The sequence below is a fragment of the Tauraco erythrolophus genome, chromosome 1 (genome assembly GCF_009769465.1).
Source record: "Tauraco erythrolophus isolate bTauEry1 chromosome 1, bTauEry1.pri, whole genome shotgun sequence".
Classification (NCBI taxonomy): Eukaryota; Metazoa; Chordata; class Aves; order Musophagiformes; family Musophagidae; genus Tauraco; species Tauraco erythrolophus.
This window is the reverse complement of record NC_141465.1, coordinates 114151965-114172037: the sequence shown is the minus strand read 5'-3', so window position 1 is coordinate 114172037 and position 20073 is coordinate 114151965.

Below are 20073 nucleotides of genomic sequence, written 5' to 3'. Positions count from 1 at the left end.
TGCTGTTGTTGCAGTGCCTTCCTTTGAAGGTTTGAAAGGGCTAATCTGCCACTTCTGTTTTGTTCTTCTGATGTCTTGAAAGGTAAGGACAAGGGTGTTTGGATCACGGTTCTGTACCTGAGCAGAGAGACCTGTTACAGCAAGTGAGCAGTATAACACCCTTGGATCCATAACTTACTTGATAAAAAATGTTGATAAAGGTGTAAAAAGATTCTCTTCTACATGCCTGTGACTTGGAAAATTAAATGGCATTAGGACATGTACTTTCCTCATAGCCAGAGGCCTTAGTTCTTCTGGTGGATCCCAGGTTTCTTGTGCATCTTCATAGTGACAGCCACTTTGCTTGTAACAGGTAGTACTTGGAGGGCTTGTGTATGTGCTGGGTGACAGGCATAATATATCAAAACATGTTAACAGTATTCCAGCAAATGCTGGAATTGATTTCTTGATGTTTGTTTTGAAATCCTGTAGTGGAAAAGGTCAGTATTACATGATGCTGAGGAAAACCATTTATCTGCTGTGGACTTGGTTTTGCTCTAACAGAGCAACAGGCAGCTGTGGAGTCTAGTGTGCTACAATACAAGGCCTGGGGAGCTTGTTTTAGTTTGAAAATTCAAACAGCTTTTAGAAACACTTCTTTGAGACGTTCTTCTGCCTCGTTGAAGGCAGAAGAATGAAGAGCTTGAACTCTGAATTAGAAGAGGGGCTTTATTGAAAATGTGCCTTTTTAGCTCTTTCTTCTAGAGGTTAGAGCTTGCTGCTGAGTTTTATATAGAACATTGAAATTATCTGGAACTCGTATCAGCATAGGTTCATTGTAGAGTTATTTCCTGGGAAAGCACTGTTTTTAAAGCTTGGCTGCTACTACTTTGAATGCTTAAACATCTGCAAACATGAAGGAGGTAACATATCACTTAAAACTAAGCCTGCACTTGACTTTTTGCAGAGTCTGAAGATACTCTCATACATGTATTACTGTTCTTTTTGCACATGGTTTGAATATTAAAGTTCCTTCTAACCTCCGCATGCCAACTCAGGAGCTGGAGTGGGGCTGCAGTTAACTCTAAGTCATATTTAAAGAGATTGTCTTGGTACAGTTATGCAAGTGGTTTGGTTACAGATTCAGATTATCCGTGTAGTAAGAGAAGGGTATTTGCCAGCCTATGCTAGACAAGCAGATGTGTAAGCCACATGCTTTCTATTCACCCTTCTTTCTGCAGAAAGAACCAGGGACAAGCATTTCACAGCTCCATTTTTTTTTTTTTTTTCTACATGGAGAGGATCCTGTCTCGTTCAGCTCATCCTGCTTCTCTTGAAGCTCTCTGTCCTAATCCTGCAGGTCTTGTACATATTCACTGTAGCAATCACTTTATATTTATAGCAAGTAAAGAGTTGTAGTGTTTGTGCATGGCAAGCATGAAATACCTGAATGCTGAAGTGATGAGGTACAAATGCCTTCAAAAACAGTGTCTGAGAGTACACTGAGGTACAGTCTTCCAGCCCTCAAATGAAATGTAGCTATTGTAACATTTGCCTCTGTCATCAAACACTGTTCATACTATTGTAGACTATCTTAAAATTTCAAGCATTCTTTGATTCAGGGTGAGTAATTCTACATAATTGTGTAGATAAGATTGGGAGCAACACGTAATTATAGCTCAAGCTAATAATGCTGCAAAGACAGACCTTTATGTCTGGTTGCTGAATTTCTATGCGGGATTTGCACTGCTAATGATAGGAAAAGCTTCCATATTGGAGGACTAATAAGTGATTGGGTTTTTAACCTTAAGGGTTTTATTAGCCTGAAATAGCTGCATCTGAAATACTACTGTAAGATCATTGGGATTCTGACCTTATTTTTCTGAAATATGTACTGTTCCACTGGATGAGGTACATGCTTTGCAATAGTGTTATTCTGGTAGTAAGAACGACAATGGACCTGTTGGAGCAGGTCCAGAGGAGGGCCACAAAGATGATCCAAGGGCTGGGGCACCTCTCCTATGAAGACAGGCTGAAAGAGTTGTGATTGTTCAGCCTGGAGAAGAGAAGGCTCCAGGGACGCCTTATTGCATCTTTCCAGTACCTAAAGGGGGCCTACAAGAAAGCTGGAGAGGGACTTTACAAGGACATGTAGTGATAGGACAAGGAGCAATGGCTTTAAACTGAAAGAGGGGAGATTTAGATTAGATCTAAAGAAGAAATTCTTTGCTCTGAGCTTGATGAGACTGGCACAGGTTGCCCAGAGAAGTTTTGGCTGCCCCATCCTTGGAAGTGTTCAAGGCCAGGTTAGATGAGGCTTTGAGCAACCTGATCTAGTGGAAGGTGTCCCTGCCCATGGCAAGGGGTTTGGAACTAGATGATATTTTAAGAGCCTTTCGAACCCAAACTGTTCTATGGTCACCTGACTAACAGTTCTGAGGTCTTCTAAGCTTGCATGGATCTGCAGCTTGCTGTCCTGTAGGATGCTGTATTATTCTTGGTCACTCAGCTGACTGAAGTGTTGTCTGACTAGTTGGCTTGACATTGGAGCATATTTAGCAGCCTTCAGGAATTTCTGTGTCTTGGAGAGTGATGGCAAGGTTCTGTTCAATGGGTTTTATAACTTCGCAAAAACTGCCGGGAAGAGGTAATGAAAATTCCATGATTGGGGAAAATTCCAGAACTTTTATTGTCTTAGATGCTTCAAGTTGACTAAATATTTTACATCACTTAGTAAATTGGTCCAGTTAGTATTTCTGTGAGCTGTTAGTTGATGTCTAGTAAAATGAATAAAGGATGGAGTCAAATATTGTAGCAGATCAAACTCTTATCTTAAAATTGTTGCTTTCTGAAATGTACGGAAATAGCAATCTTAAGCAGTATGTAGTCCAATATGCATGTTTCTATTGCCAGTTCTATCTCTTAATCTGAGACTATTGAGGAAGCAGTGAAATAACCGCCTTTAGTGGGCAGGTAGTATTTTTGTTTCCTCTTCCAACAGCAGCCAAAACCCCAAATCTATCTCCTTTCCTTCCTGTCCTGCATTTTAAGATGAAGCTGTTTGTTCTTTCTTGTGTGCTACTTCCTCATTTGGATTTTCTGTTCCACTTCCTCCTGCTGCAAACTCTCTCCTATGCATTTCTTCTGAAGTCTGCTTTTACTTCCCTTTCAAACTCTCTTTTATATCCTAATATTTCCTGTAAGAAAGAAATGCATTGTGGTGAACTTCTGCTTCGTGTAATTTCTGGTAAAACTCAACAGATGCCTTTTTTTTTTTTTTACAGTGTGATAAATGCTTGGCGGTGTTAAAAAAAAAACAAAAAACACCATACCCAAATCAAAAAAACAACCCCCCCAAAAAACCTCACAAACCAACCACCCAACAAAAAAACCCCTCAAACCAACAACAAACCAACCCCCACAAACCACAGCAAAACCCTTCCCTGGTGCCATGTTCATCCCCAAAGAAACTGGAAATGGAGGGAAGTAGATACAAGACATGAAATGAAACCCTGGCCAAATGTACACCCTTCTTCCCTCAACTGAGTGAACTGCCTACTATCAGATTTCTGTAAACCACAGAATGTTATTTTTGGCAGGAACATCAGAGTATTCTTTCTTTTAAACAGTTGTTGTTTGGAAAACAAGCATATGTTTGGCATCATCATGGATTTCTAAAAGAGGAAAAAGTGATTTTATTTTCAAAACATGTAGTAAAACTGTATTTTCAGCAGAATCAAATGTTAAATACTTTTGGAAGCTGAAATTTAATGGTGTGTCCTTACAGTTGGTTGTCAAGGTTGAAACAACAAGCATGGTTAGCCCTTAAGGTGCTAAATGCTAATCATAGCTTGGCAATAGTATTACTCAGCCAAGTTCCTGGGCTCCGGAGAAGCACACAGACAGCCTCTAATAACTTTTTTGAAATTTTTCAAAGTTAAACTTAACATTTAAGTCTAGGATATAAAGCATAAAATGAAGCCTTGTTTATTATGGTAACTGTGATGCTAACTATTAGACCCATGGCTGTAAATCTGTAGTTTGAGTATCCCCACTCTTGTTCATCTTCAGTTAGGGCTGTTTAGTGCCTTTGAATATGAAACATTAGAAAATACATTGAAGTAAGTTTTGTGAACCTAAGGGATGACAGTGAACAGCTTTGATTTGTTGGTCAAAGGTAACTTTCTTTATGCCTCATAACAGAATGTTAACTACAGCATAGAACAGTCCCATATACCCAAAGAAGTTCATCTAGGTTCATTCAATTACAGGGATAGGATAAGAATGGAGAAAAGTCATGTGCTTTAGCACTGTAGGGGAAACAGGGAGATTTAACTGTAAGGGTAGGAAATACGGGTGTTTGAATCTAGTGGAATAAAACCAGTGAATTTAATTGAGGATTATTGAAAGTTGTTATAGTCTCTTTAAGATGTTCAACCTGAAACAGGGGAGATGTAGATTGGATATAGGGAAGAAATTTTTCACTCAGAGGGTGGTGAGGCACTGGAACAGGTTGCCCAGAGAAGTTGTAGATGCCCCATCCCTGGAAGTGTTCAAGGCCAGGTTGGATGAGGCTTTGGGCAACCTGGTGTAGTGGAGGGTGTCCCTGCCCATGGCAGGGGGGTTGGAACTAGATGATCTTTGAGGTCCCTTCCAACCCAGACCATTCTGTGATATATGGAGGAAACCTTGAAACAAAAGCTTGTCTGAAATACAAAGCTTGAAAGGACAAGTGTTCTTTTGTCAGAAGTGTATTTTTGAGTCTTCTAAATCCACTTTGAACAAAATACTAAAAGAAATGTAACTGTAGGAAAGATAAGACTAGCATTAATTAAATTCCACTGTGGATTAGTTAATTTACATGATATTACTAGTGTTCTATAAAGTATGCCTTCCATGCTTTTTTTTCTCGTTTTATGCAGGTGTATACTGAAGTGTTGGTCCTTTTTCCTGGTTCAAAGCATGCAGGACTTGCTGATTTAAATCAAATTCTTATTGGGTGTTAAAAGGAGAATAAACTTGGCTAAAGTAGGAAGCTTGAGTGTTACGTTTTTCTGTAGACTTGAAACAACTTTTGGTTATTATGAATAGAAAAGAAAGTGACCTATGGAACCGCTGGCCCAGAAGGATGCAGTAGCTGCAGGTACCCTGTCCTCCCCTTCCCCCTCAACCAAAGAATGTTAGTTTGTATAAGACTGTTTCGTGTAAGACTGGGATTTACAGCAGTTTTATCCAGGAATAGATACTAGCACTCTAAAGGCTTAGGAGAAAGTGAAGTTCTCTTCCTTATAATGAGTAGTCTGTGCCGGATAGATTCTTAGTAGCCAAGAAGCAGCTTTATAAATCACTCAACTGATCTAATAATAATATTCACCTACTCTATTTATTTTTAATACCTTTTGTTCCTAATGCCCAGATAAATTGCTTTAGAGCTCGTTGTGCTTGGGGATGAAAATTATTTACTGTTGGTAGCATCACGTTGCTTCCAGCCATTACATCAGTGTTACCCTGTTCTGCAGAAACAGATGACAAAGCGTTTAAATTGTAAAGGGACATGAAATATGAAAGCATGCCTCTTATGTGTTCTCACATGCTTTTGTTTGAATTCTGGCTAATCCCTTTTATTTTACTTCTTACTTCAGAAGTGCATCTGATACAAGATTTAATATTAAACTTTTTTCTCATAAGTCTGTTTGCTATTTAATAAAGAACTAGAATATAGTAGAGAAATATTTATCAGCTGCATTGTAACTATACAAGAACTTGGAAAGTTTAGTCTTAGTTTAGGCCTAGTTAGCTGTATCTTAGTTTACTGGGCTTGGTTTAAAAAAAATAAAAGTGCCATAATCCCATCTAGAGGGAACGGAGGGTTGTGCTAAGGAGGAGAGGTCTTGTATTTGTGGCAATAAGTATTGTGTGTGTTCACATTGCCAGTGCAGTATCACTCTGTGTAGTAGTCTGATTGGGGTTCAAATTTTTCAAGAATAAGTCCTAATTCTCCTTCAGGCAAGTTCGTTTTTCGAAGAGCAAGAAGCTGGTAGGGGAAAAGAGAGTTCTGCTGATACCTGAAATCCCTTTGGCCTGTTGTCCAGAATTTTATGCACTATTATACTTTTTTTTTTTATTACTAAAATGTTATTGTCCATTACTAGTTGTTAATTACTTGAATAAAAGCAGAAAAAGAACGACTGACCTGAAGTGATCAGATGCAGGGAGCCTGATGGGGGAAGAAGAGATTTTGAGATTAAAATTCCACTGAAGTGTACAATCCAAGCTGACTTTTCTATTTGCACAAAACCAGTGATCTATTTGCCTGAAAAATGCAGCAAAACAGTACCAGTGGAGGTGTGTGGTTGAACTTTTTAGTCCAATTTTGTTTTTTTTTTCTTTATGTTTAGGGGAGGACATCACTTTTTATAGCAATAACACTATATCTAGAAAGCTGTCTTGATCTAAGTTGTAAAATCTTAAAACTCAGTCTTTCAGTGGGCCACATAAGGGCAAAGATCATTGCGTGGATACCAGTTACTGTGACTTTTTGTTGGGAAAATGCCCTCTCCCCGTGACTGCCTACCTGGTCCTGATGATTATTGGTTTATTTTTTAGGTAGTTGAGCATGGGCTTGTCCTAGTAATAGCTGAAGTTGTCCACTCTGAAGTTGCAGGATTCCCTTTTACAGTAGTAGTTTTGGTGCAAAACACTTAATTATTTACATGTTAACCTGATCATAGGCTACTCCTAAACAAAAGCCTTTCTCAAGGGCAGGGCATCTCTGTACTGTTGTCATCCTTGAAAATGAAATAGGTGGAAGGTTTTGTTCCCTTTGATTTTCTTCTGGGTATGCCAGCAGCATGGTTAAGTCTCACTTTCTGGAAGTCTTGATTTCAAAAAAAAAAAAAAAAGACATCAAGGATATAGCTATTTGAGTAGTGAAACTTAGCCATATTTAAATACCAATTTTACATTTCCTTCAGTGTGAATGTCCCAGACGTGTGAGGGTAACAATGTTAAAAACTTACTGCGTATCTACAGTTCTGAGATCTCAGCTTGGATCTTCCCTGTGTGTCAAAAGAGGAGAAAAAAGCCATTAATGGAACCGGGTTTGACATTTTCTTTGTTTTTCTGAAGTAGACCTGCATGGCAGGAGTAAAATTGGTGAGACAGGAATTGTGTTGCCAGTAGTTTATGGAAATGCCAGTTTATGCTGCTAGTGAATGGAAAATACCATTATTTCTGCAGCCAGTAAGTTGAAAAAATAGGATCTTAAAAGTGTTGGAGGCAATAACCTCTTTTTTTTAAAAAAAAAAAGTGGGATTCTATGGTAACCTGCAACAAGAGTTGTCAAAATAAGAAAACCACTATGCACCTGTACTGTGCTAAAAGAAAAATTGTGTTACGTGAGGTCAGTTGACATTTTAAGCGGCTCTTCATAAAGGAGGCTTTAAAAAAAAAACAGCCACACCAAAACCAACCCAACAACCTTCCCTGACACTGCAAAAAGACCCAAACAAGTTTCCATGGCTTCTTGGATGGTCTGGTTTAGTTCATTGTACTTGATGCAGAATTTACCAGGGGTTTTGTAAGCTATAATAACATGAGTGGTCAGCTCAGATGATCGTTGTGCTTGTACAGCCTCACCACATTTCGATCACAGAGGTCACCTGTGAAAAGCTACATGAGCATGTGAAACCAAGGTCACTTGTGGTGGAAGAGTAAAGACTTGATAAGACATTGAATTCTCAATCTAGTGTAGCTTTACTTGCTAGCTTCTACACATCTACAGTGCATGTACTTGTGTAAGCTTAACACACTGAATATTCGCCCCTCTCAAACTTCTAGTTGAACGTCCCTTTTTGGTAATAGTTTGTTCCTCTGCTGCTCGTTTGCCAGCATCAAGCAGCTGTTAAATGAAGAGGCAAAGAGGAAACTATGTGTCACAGCTGTGCAGCTCTGGCTTCCTTCTCTGCGAAGAGGAGCTGCAGCCCCAAAGCATTGGGCAGTTTCTGCTTTCCTATGTGGAGGTGGGAAGAGTTGAATTTGAAACTGTGCCAGATTCCCTGCTGTCCCTTCTCTTTTTCTTCCCTTGCCAGAGCAGAGTGGTCAGTCGTGGCCAGAATTCCTCATTGCTTCTGTTTCTGAGGGTAAGCCACATGTTGCTTTGGAGCTGTCAGCTGCTGCCTGGGCAAGCGTGCTATTGCCTTGGGACATGGCATGCTTCCCTTCTCGTGATGTTCTGTGCCTCCACTCCTGTCTACACAGTGTTAAAAAGAATAGCTTTTCCTCTTTGAAGAAAAAAAAAACCCAAACCCAACGAACTACTGTTGATTTCTTGGTCACCTATGCCTTTCAGCAGCCAGTTGCTTCTGTTTCAAAACATTTAAGGTTTGGTGTTTTTTTTCCACAGTCAAGATATTTTGCATCTTACATGATGTAAATCTGTATTTAATTCTTGCAAATAGCTTACATTGTTTGTGATTTTCAAAATCTTCAGTAGAGGAAGGCAAAGGGAGCAAGACTTGAAAATGTAGTTGAAATGGATGTATTACGGTTGTTGGAAGACTGAGGAGGGGACACAGGCAAGAAACTGAGAGAGAATAGGATGGCATACCTGCAATCACATTATGAACTGTGAAGAGAGATCTGGGATGTGTGTGTGTATGTGTGTGTATATATATGTATATACACACACGCATACAGTATTGTATGTATAAAGACATTTAGGTTTTCTCAGATTTGGTTATCAGATCAAGACTTCATAATTGTTTCAAAATCTCTTCATGGAAACTACTTGTGTAAGATGCTGCTTTTGTGGCAACTGACTGCCTCCTCCCTGCCCCCTTCACCCCCCAATAGAAAATACTAACATGGCTGTGAAAATGATACTGAAGTAATCTGAAGAATAGAATGTATTGAATTTATGAAAATATTTATTGGGAACAGGCAAATCTGATTCCTTGAGTTAATATTAGCTGCTTGGTGTTGAGTTTGGTGGTAAAGCGGTAGATAACCTGGACGGGTATGCGATGAGGAGAATGAAGTTAATACTTTTCTCTTACTCATATTAAGCAGTGTGAAGTAGAAGTAGTTTTAAAATTTTCTTTTGTGAAAACAGGTCTTAATTAAAACCATAAAAATCTCCTGGTAACAGCAGACATGATGGCTCTAAGCCACTTCAAGCTTCTTTTTGAAAGAAAAAGTGAACTTTATTTCAAATACTTCTGGATTTCTATGGCTTGTTTGATCTTCCTAAACTGCTAAGCTCTTCTGTGTTGAATGAAATGTGAGGTCACAGATCCATGCAAAACTGGCTTATAAATAAAAATGTTAATAGCAAAAAAGACCCAAAAGAAACAAACAAAACCAACTATCTCATCTGGCCCTTTAAAAATATGGGAGGAGGGGAAACAAAAGCAGACCCCTTGAGAAGTCAGGACAAACTTGAATTATGTAGTTAATACTAGAGTATGCTAATCTCTTTCAAGAATAGCTCTCCAGCTAGGATGTAAAATGGAATAATTAAATACATAAGTTTCACCTGTTAAAAATGCTTTCATTTCTCTCCCTCCTCATTTCTTTACATAGTAATGTCCTTAACTGAACCCCATGGATCAACTGTAAGGAGTCACTAACCATTTAATTCCATTGAGTTTTAATTTTATAAATGGTGGCTCTTTAATCATTAATCTGTATGATACCTACATCTGTCTAAAACCAATTTATGTGCTTTTTGAGACTTTCAAATTGGGGAAAAAATACACTTTTCCTAAATATCTTCCAGTCTGTATCCTACCAAACCTTTATAAAGGTTTTGTGTATGTATAGATATATCTATACATACATATCTCTATAGATATGAAAGGCTTTATAAATAGTGAGAACTCAACTGCAATAATCATAGAATCATAGAATGGTTAGGGTTGGAAGGGACCTCAAAAGATCATCTAGTTCCAACCCCCCTGCCATGGGCAGGGAAATCCTCCACTACACCAGGTTGCCCAAAGCCTCATCCAACCTGGCCTTGAACACCTCCAGGGATGGGGCATCCACAACTTCTCTGGGCAATAATATAATATAGATATATATGCATGCATACCTAAGTATGTGCATGTGAGAGAGAACGGTTTATAAGAATAGACTATTTCAGTTGGAAGAGATCTACAACGATCATGTAGTCCAACTGCCTGACCACTTCAGGGCTGACCAAAAGTTAAAGCATCTTATTAAAGGCATTGTCCAAATGAAAAACACTGATAGGCTTGGGGCATCAACCACCTCTCTAGGAAGCCTGTTGCAGTGTTTGACCACCCTCTTGGTAAGGAAATGCTTCCTAATGTCTAGTCTGAAGCTTCCCTGGCACAGCTTTGTCCTGTCACTGGATACCAGGGAGAAGAGCTCAGCACCTCCCTCCTCAGGAAGCTGTAGAGAGCCATGAAGTGACCCCCTCAACCTCCTTTTTTCCAAACTAGACAAGCCCAAAGTCCATAGCCACTACTCATAGGACATTCCTTCCGTCCCTCTCATCAACTTTGTTGCCCTCCTCTGGACACACTCAAGGACCTTCACATTCTTTTAAAAATGTGGGGCCCAGAACTGCACACAGTACTCAAGGTGGCTGCACCAAGGCTGAATACAGCGGGATAATCCCCTCTTTTGACCAGCTGTTTGTGCTGTGTTTGATGCTCCCGGGATGGGGTTTGCCATTTTGGCTGCCAGGGCACGCTGCTGACCCGTACTGAGCCTGCTGCCACCCAGCACCCGCGGATCTCTTTCTGCAGGGCTGCTCTGCAGCCACTCCTCTCCCAGTTTATACTCCTGCCAGGCATTACTCTATCCTAGGTGCCAGATCCGGCATTCGGACTCGTTACTTTTCATCCCATTGATCATTGCCCAATGCTTCAATGCAGCTAGATACCTCTGCAAGGCCTCTTGTCCCTTGAGAGAGTCAACAGCTCCTCCCAGTTTGGCATAATCAGCAAACTTGCTAATGGTGCATTCGACTCCTGCATCCGGATTGTTAATAAATATATTGAACAGGACTGGCCCTGGACTTGAACCCTGAGGAACACCGCTGGTGACTGGTCGCCAGCCAGATGTAGCCCTGTTCACTGCAACCCTTTGAGCTCTGCCCTTCAGCCAGTTCTTCACCCAGTGCAGCGCGAACCCATCCATCCCACAGCTGGACAACTTGTGCAGAAGGACGCTGTGAGGGACGGTATTAAAAGCCTTATAAAATCCAGGAAAACTGCATCCACTGCCTTCCCCTATCCACTGGGTGGGTGACCTTATAACAGAAGGATATCAAATTAGTTAAACAGGACTTTCCCTTTGTGAACCCATGTTGACTGATACTAGGTACTCCACAACAGGCTGGATATTTTCACTGTTATCTGTGTGCGCTTTAAAGAAAATCTCCAAGAGCTTGAACTTGTTTGGAAGGAATTGATGGCAGAGAACACACTGGGTGCTGTGACCAAGTCTGACCATCAAAACAATTCTCAGAAAGATACAGAGTAGGAAATTGTCTCTTGAGGGCTTGGCAAAGAGTGGATTGCTCTCCATGCTCCAAGGACAGTGTATGTCTGCATTTCTGCCTGTTTGTAGAGGCTCAGAGTCTGGGCTAGAAAACAGCAGTTGAATCTTAAGTTAAAGACCACTTGGAAAAGATGAGCTGCTGTATCTTCATTTGTGCTGCTTCTGTTACGTGTCCAAGTTTAAGACTGGGATCTGGATCAAGCCTAGTTTAAAGATAAGAAACTTTCTAGTTGTCTTGATCACTCTCGTGAAAGCTGCTTAGGATGGGCCACCGAGAAACCCCTTGGTTCTAAACAATTGATTGTATGGCTCTTTTACAGAAAAGCCCCCCAGTCCCACTGTGGAAGTGCCTAAGACCAAGTGGGACCTAACCCTAATTGATGGGTGGTCCTGCTCTTTGAAAGCTCCAGAAACTAACTGGGTTCTCCAGATCTCTGCTGTAGAGTTACAGGAGTTCTCGAGATCTTAGTTTCATGCCTTTAAGATTGAATACGCATGGGGAGTTAACAAGGCAAATCAGTGCTGAAGATTTAAACCACTTCCTTTTTTTTGTGCATGTGCACTGATAAAACAGTTACTTGGTAATTCAAACCCCAGTAGTAAGCTTTGGCTCTCCATATATAAAATCCTATTTTAAAAATCCTCCCCCTACCCCAGAAAGCTGACTTTAAAATAAAATCCTTTTCTTTTTCACCACTTGATGATGTACCATTTGGATACTTTTAATCCTCAATCTGTATAAAAGTTATGTCTTGCGTTAAATCCTTTATGGGTTTTTTTAATGTGGATTTCTGAAGTAATCCTCTGTGTGCCATATAGCTTGTTCCTCAAATTACTTGCATACAATCGCCTCATTTCTAGAAGTCCTATTTAGAAAGTTTTAAAACATTGATTTTAAACAAAATTCAGCTGGATATATGTTTCTAACCAGAAGTCAGTGTTACATGTTCTGCATCTGTAAGATCTTATCCTGTTGGAACTGTTCAGTACTTTCTGTAATTTAGTCAGTGAATGAGTCAAATGGAGCCCTTGGCAGAGGAGTCAGTGATATACTTGGTAATGAGTAAGAATCTTTTTATAATGTCTTTTTTTGGGATTTCTTTCCTCTTGAAGATTTTTATGGGAGAGGGAGAGAATCCTTTCAAAAGACAGTGTGTATATTCATAGTTATGCCAGTAGATAGGTATTGCTGGACTGTTAATGGTGTACTGAAATACATTTTCCTTTCTGTATCTCATGTTCCATACATCTGCAATATTTTTTTTAATCATAGCTGTGTATCTTAAATGTAGAACATGTAGTAGAAGAGTCCAGCATTTCTTCTCTGGCTTATTCTGAGTCTCTTTAATGCTTTACTTTAAAAAAAACCAAAAAACAAAAAACAAAAAACCAAAAAAAAAAAACCAACGAAGAAAACAACCCACAGAAAAATCTGATTTTAGAAGACATAAAACTGCTTGACATTGGCTGTGCCTTGATGTCTTTATTTAACCATGTAAGGATTTATACTAACTTCTGGATTATATGTTGGGTTAATCTCATTTCACCATGAAAACTGTGCAAGAGTCTCATCCTCACCGTTCATGCAGTAATTCTCAGCTTCCTTCCCATCCCTGTATAGGTCACACATATTGCTGACCTGGATGGAGAGTTCTTTCGTCACAGGATGGATTCAGTGATCCCGTTTATGTAGTGTGGCACTACAGATGTTGTGTTGATATGAACTAATGGTAGCAGCAAACTGCAGTGCGTGGGCAGGAATGAGTAGCTAATGTGAGGAACTGAGAACCTCATTAAGGTGCCTCCGCCAAAGCTAATGTAATGTGTAAATATATCCTCAGCCACCCTGATAGTACTAGGGGCTTTGAGTTCTGTATGAGCTTCCAGTCACCTGGTAGTAGGCTAGTGCTCTGTGACATGTATTCTATGGTGTTTTTCAATCTAGTGCTAATTGCTCTAAAGCAGATTTACTGTTTCTCGAACCATAGGTATGCTTGAGTAAATCACTGTTGGTTTAGATCACTTAGGTTAATAGGATCTTGTCTGACATAATTTTAGTCAGGATTGTGAAGCTTGTGTTTGGAAGGCACCTTCTTCCCCATATAGTGTACCTATCCTGGTGATAAGGTAGGGAGACCTCTGAATGTGAATGGACTATATGTACCTGATCCTTTTATAATGTGTAACTTCAGAACAGATCCTTCTGTAAGCACGTATATGCTCAAGTGAGGATCAAGGCCTTGGACAACTGGTAGATCTTGGTAGCAAGCGAACTGGAGGGCAATATTATGTTTGGAATAGATGGCCACTGCACCAACGCTTACTGGAATCGAGAAGGGGGCACCATCATATTAAAGCTCTAATATTTTGAGAGAGGATGAAGGAAACTTAGAGTGGTGACAGGGAACAAGAGGTCTTGTCTAGAACGCTCATGTCTTGCCTTTGAGCAATCTGGGTGTGGTGACTTTTAAGTGTCTTGCTCTTCTAGATGTTTTGACTTTGTCATGAATCCTATTTTATAAATGTGTCCTTGAAATAGAGAAGTTTTTTTATCTTTCTTGTAAATTTTTATTGTCTAAAACATCTAATCAAGTTCCATCAAGGAATCTATAGCTGTAGCCTTTGAAAATATGGCTGTAATACTAGTCTGTTGTGATCAAATTGTCTAGTTCAGAGATCATCTTCGTACAGTTCTTGCAGAAAGGGCAGTTATGTCTTAACCACAAAATCTTAATTTATAAAGATTCAGTGTATGACTAAATGTCTAAAAGTCAGAATATTCTCTTGATGCTAAGATCTGTAATATTTGCATGGAAACATCTCAAATTTTGAAGAGATTCTCATTGCCTTTTTTAGTGTGTTTGTTTTAGTGGGTTTGTGTTTTGTACTATTTAATTTACTGTAAAGTGTCTCAGAGGGACTCAAAACTGGTGTTTTATTTTGCTTTACCATAGGCTGTTATATCCTATTTTTCCATCCCCACAGTCTTTAAGTGGGTAAATGTTACCTTCTGTGCAGATATTTCCAGTTAAAAAAAGGACATTGATTACAAAGTAACACAAGCTATTTTCTTACCTTGAAAAAATTTGATGTAATGTGAAATAATGTTTAGCTTAAACCAGTTAAAAGTATGTCTAGATTCTACTCATTCATGTTTTACTAATTTTTTTTAACTGATTGCTGAACCTGATTTTTTAATGCATATCTTTAATTATTCTATTATTGAAAAGCTAAGTTGAAATTTGTCTTTGTTTGCAGAGAAAGCCACCTGAGTGTGCTAGCAAGTTACAGAACAGCTGTCTTCTCAAACGTGTAAATAGAAAGGATATTCTCTGCTTCGTTTTTTAGATGGTAAGTTGTTCAAGGGAGCTCTTACTGAACATGGCTTGTCACTCACTTTGCATTTGTGTCAATCTGTTACAAACAGCTTTGAAAACTGTGTTAAGTCCTTAAACTGAAGACCAATGGTGAAGTTCAGAAACTGTCCAGAAGGTTTTGAGTTAGCACTGGGAAGGAGGTTTGTGTTTTTGTGGTGTTGAAGATATGCTGTATTAGGCCCTGAAACAAATGTCAAAAGCACTGCTAGCCCAGGAGACTAGTATCATTTAAACACTAATCTTAATTGTGTAGAAAACAGAAATAAGTTGTTGTTCATGAGGTATTGGATTTATGAATTTGCATCTGTTAATTACTTTTACTCTGTATAATCTGTACTTTGCTGATGTGTCGTCTTAGAGATTTAAGCTAAATCTACTGAGGTTAAATGTTTGACTGTTTGCCTCAAAATGCAATGGATAATAAAAGATTCATATTTATTGATATTAAACTAGCTTTGTGGGGAAAAAATCCCCCTACCCCTCAATCTCTTAGCTGCGACATGCACACCACAGACTTTCAGCTGCGAATACCTATTGTGTTGGTGGAAAAGTATGAGAACAGCTATGTTGCACTTCATTCACTGTGTGGCGTAAGAAGTGGACCACACTGGATGGTGATGATGAAGGCCTACTGCCAAAGTACAGACAATTTTGTTAGAATAGGTAAAGCTGATTATTATAACTTATTTTTTTTAGGAGACTGCAGCTTGTCTGCTTCCGCAGTAGGAAGGAGAAACCTGTTGAGCAGGGGAAGAAGCTGGAGAGCAGATTTGTTGATCCTCTAAGAGGATGAGGAGGTTAAGTGGTATTAATTACTCAGAGGAGAGACCACTTTCTTCCTGCTACACTACAGTGCCGACTTTGACAGAAACTGCAGCCAGCCTTGCTTCAAGGTCTCTGAAAAAGCCAAGTATGAACAGTGCTTTAGGATACTGTTAACTTTGCTCTATGTCCTAGAGCTCTCTCTGGCTACAGGAAAGCTGGAGAGGAACTGTTTACAAGGGTATATAGTGATAAGACAAGGGGCAATGGCTTTAAACTGAAAGAGGAGAGATTTAGATTAGATCTAAGGAAAAGGTCCCTTCCAACCCTAACCATTCTATGATTTTTATAACCCTGGCTATGATCATTTGGCACACGTTGCCCCCTCAGCTGAAATTCATATATGCTTATTTTAATTTTGAGTTCTGATTATATGCTTGATGATATTCAAGATGCTTATCAGCACGTGTTCTGAAAGAGGTTGCACCATAAGTTAGGAAAAACTCAAAGGAACTCTGGAAAACTCTATGTATGTGTGCATTTACAATGTCAAGTAAGAAACCTGATCCCTTCATCCCTCAAAATCAAGAAGCAATACGATGTGCACAGAAATGTGAAAAATGTGGTAAGAGCCTTTGAAGGAAAAGGATGAAAAAACCCCATTCTTTCTCCCTTCTGCGTCTTCAACGACTCCCATTAAATTGTAAGGTAACTTGATGGTTATATACTGAAATTGTTTGGAAAAAAGGTCACTTAATGTAGGTTTCAAAAGCGGAGGAATTGTGTAAGAGAAAGTAAGTACTCTGCAAAAAATTTGATAAACCAGATGGACATGTCAAAGACTTATAATATGCTTCACTACTAGATTATTAGATTAGTGTGTAGCTTATTATTTAATGCAAGTTATATTTATACCTTTTAATATATGTGTTTACAGGTGTCCTATTGTCACATAGCTTTGCACACATGTGAACGTGTGTGTGAAGGTCTCAGTAGCTAATCCATACCTATGGTTGCTCCAGTAGCTGACTTTGAGACCCCTGATATGTCCAGTATCTGGCACCTAGACTTATCTCTCTAGTAGCTGTCTTTACAGACCTCTTCTCCTGCTTTTGGGATTTAAAAAAGTCACAGGTGTCATACATTAACTTCCAGTGTTTCTGTTGTGTTGTGGGTTTTTTTTGTTTTTTTTTTTATATTAAAGCTTAACAATTGCTACAGCGCTGTTATATTGCACTTGCATTTCATGGTGCATGGAGACATCATTGCTTGCTTTTATTCATGGGAGGTTGTACAGATTACTTTTTACAGGAATAAGAACCTAGGTTTAGGAATACTTTACCTAGGTTGGATTTATGCATAAAACTTCAATAATCATTTTGAGATATTTGCTATTCATACTCAGTGTAGATTTATCAAATATTTTCTATTTCTTTGTGCAGGTTAAGCACAACTTTTGTGTAGAATTTAATTGAAATGTATCTTGTGTTTAATAGTTTGGAGTTTAATGTAGCTGAAGGGTATTTAAAGACAGAATGCTGAACATACTTGAAAATAATTAGCCGTTGATTTTTTTTAAAAAAATATTAGAAACTAGTTTTAGTAAACATAATAAATTCTGATTTTTGGTTTAACACTGATGATTCATCTATCACAAACACTTTAATAGGACCTACAATTTGGAAATTCTACCTGGTCAATAAAATTATAAGCTTGTATTTAAAAAATCGATTGATTTGTACAGAAATGCAATATTTGTCTTTTTTAATTTCTGCTTCAAAGAATTTCACTTACAAATCATAATTAAAAATTTAAATGGCTTAATTTACTTCTTTTGCATGCATAGTAAGGCATTTTCATTTACAATCAAGAAATTAATTTTATCACTTGGATTATAATTCTACCTTGTATTTTCTTGCTTTTCTGGATTTCCTAGTGCATTTTGCTAATATAAACACCCCCAAAAGTTGTCAAGTTGCTCAAAATACAGCTATTAGATGTTTGTGAAAGCTGCTGATTCCTTGATATGCCGTCCTGAGTAGCATGCACTGGCTTTTCTAAACTTCCATTATAATGCCACACCACTGCACTACAAAAGTGTCTCCCACAAAGAAAGTTTGAGAGCATGTAGCCAGGAAAGAACTACCAAATGCAGGGCTTGAAAAAGGACCCTGATGCTTACCAGCCCCAAATGTCAGTTCACTAGACCAGCTGAAGAACTACTTTGCCATCACATACAAGCAATTCTAAGAAATAAACATTTATAGTTTGGTGTATAAAAATGTTGCATATATGTTTTGAAGATAGATGTTAAAATTATGTTTGCAATTGCTGTGTGAATAAGACTGTTCACGTCTTTAGAAAGACTTTTGCTGTGAAAGCAACTTCGATTTTTTTTTTAGTCAGGGCTAAACCAAATTTGTTCTCAAGGGCTTTTGCATGTACTGTCTGACTCTTCAGTCACATAACCTGTATCCTTTGTGGCTGGCAAATTAGAGTGATTTAGTAACTTAGTTTGTTTTAAATCAAGAATTTATTAAGAAAAGTTTCTTCCAAATTTTCTTCAGAAGGCTACAGTTCCCATTTTCCCTGAAGGAAAGAAGCTTTTCAGAGTAGGAGAGAGTGAGTGTGGAAGGTAGGTTGGGCAGGAGATGGAAATAGTCTTCTGGAGAATGGTGGAAGGTTTTTGGACTACTTGGCTAGCTGAAAGCTGAAGTCACTAATTAGATAGCAAAGGATGGGGGAAGAAATAGGACGATGTTTCCCAAGTGGTCTCCTGGGGAGAAAAAAGGCCTGTAATAGAGGAGAGAGTATCCCAGAATCTTGCATTACAAATGGTAAAGCCAAAATGCAGTGGAACTGGTCTTGGGAGAGACTGACTTAAAATAGGATAGAGAAATCTGGTCACAGATGCTGAACTTAGTTAAGAGGTGCATGCATTTGCTATGAGCTTTTCTTGTTTTCTGTCTGATTTTGATATTAGAAGAGGCTGAATATTTGGGCTCAACTCTTGCTTGTCTTGGGTTAAACCCTATTCAGTGTGCACTTATCTATGTTTTGGACTTAATTGCATGGAGTTGAGAGACTTTATGTTTTCAAATTCCAGTCTGGCAAAACAGGTTTGATGTTAATAGGCAAGGATGAGTAATTTGGTAAAACCGGCATCGGTGCTGTGAGAGCCATAGCATGTCCATCATGTTTTCAAGATAGTGATATGAACGCATACAGAAGTGTTCTTTATTACCACTCTCTTAGACTACTTCAGTACTGCAAATAAATGCATTCATTGGCCTCCTCTCTGAACTTTTTCTGAGATTAGCATCATAGTAACTTCCCTTCTGAATTGTGCAGCTAGTGCATAGGGATCTACTTGAAGATGAGATTTCAATCTTGGTTGTCTGTGCAGTGATTAACTAAATCAGTTTCTAAATTTAACTGATGTAGTTAAATTACTTATTGGACTGTGTGTAGAATAGTCTCTAGGGGCTTTATTTTTTTTTTCATACATGCAGGTTGTAGTCTCTGTAGATTAACTATTTTAAAGTATAGTTAAAAGCAATGTAAGTATTGATAAGTTTGTCACGTAATTTGGTGGGGTGTATGGAAGATCCATGTAATCATAGATAAGTTTAAATGACAGTCTTTGAGAATCAGAGTCAACAATGACTACTGTTACCTTATCAGTTCACAAAAACTCTGGTCTCCAATGCAGTTGCACAAGTTTTGCTCAGTTTGTGATTCTCAAATAGCCTCAAGCAGTGTACCAAGAACCCCAGTATTGCCTCTGGAGCCTCATCACAGAGGTGGCAATAGCAGTCCTCTTTTTGCTCAGCAGCCAGCTGGTTACAGCCTTAGTCAAGAAATCTATTTCTCTTGGATCATGGGATCTTGTGAACTCAATGTGGTGTAAACTAGGAATTGCATTTAACAGGAGAGTATTTTATCACCAGGATAACAGCAACAACAGTGCTGGGATGGAGGCAAGTTAACAGTAAGCTCACTTCAGAATTCTGCACCTTGCTTTGTTTGTGTTTAAAGAAAAACAAAAGCATCCTGGACATTCTAGGAGTTATTTTTTTCCCCCCATTGTTTTCACTTCAGCACACTTAGGTTAAAAATCTACTTACTGGCGTTAAGAGTGAACATCTACTTCTAGGAAACATCAATATTGAAAATATTTTCGTCCAATGTGCAAAATATTTTGAAGCAAACGCATGGCAAACTTCAGGACTAACAATTGTGAAACTGGGGTGGGGAAAATAATTTTTTTTTTGGAAACAAGTGCTGAAATTAATTTCAGACTGCTTTCTTTAAGTTCACAAGAGACTGCAGTGATCATCGGGATCTAGATGGTTGCCCTTTCCTCTCTAACTTCATGAATAAAATTAAAGCGTGTTTTATAAATACTCATTGCAGTCATATG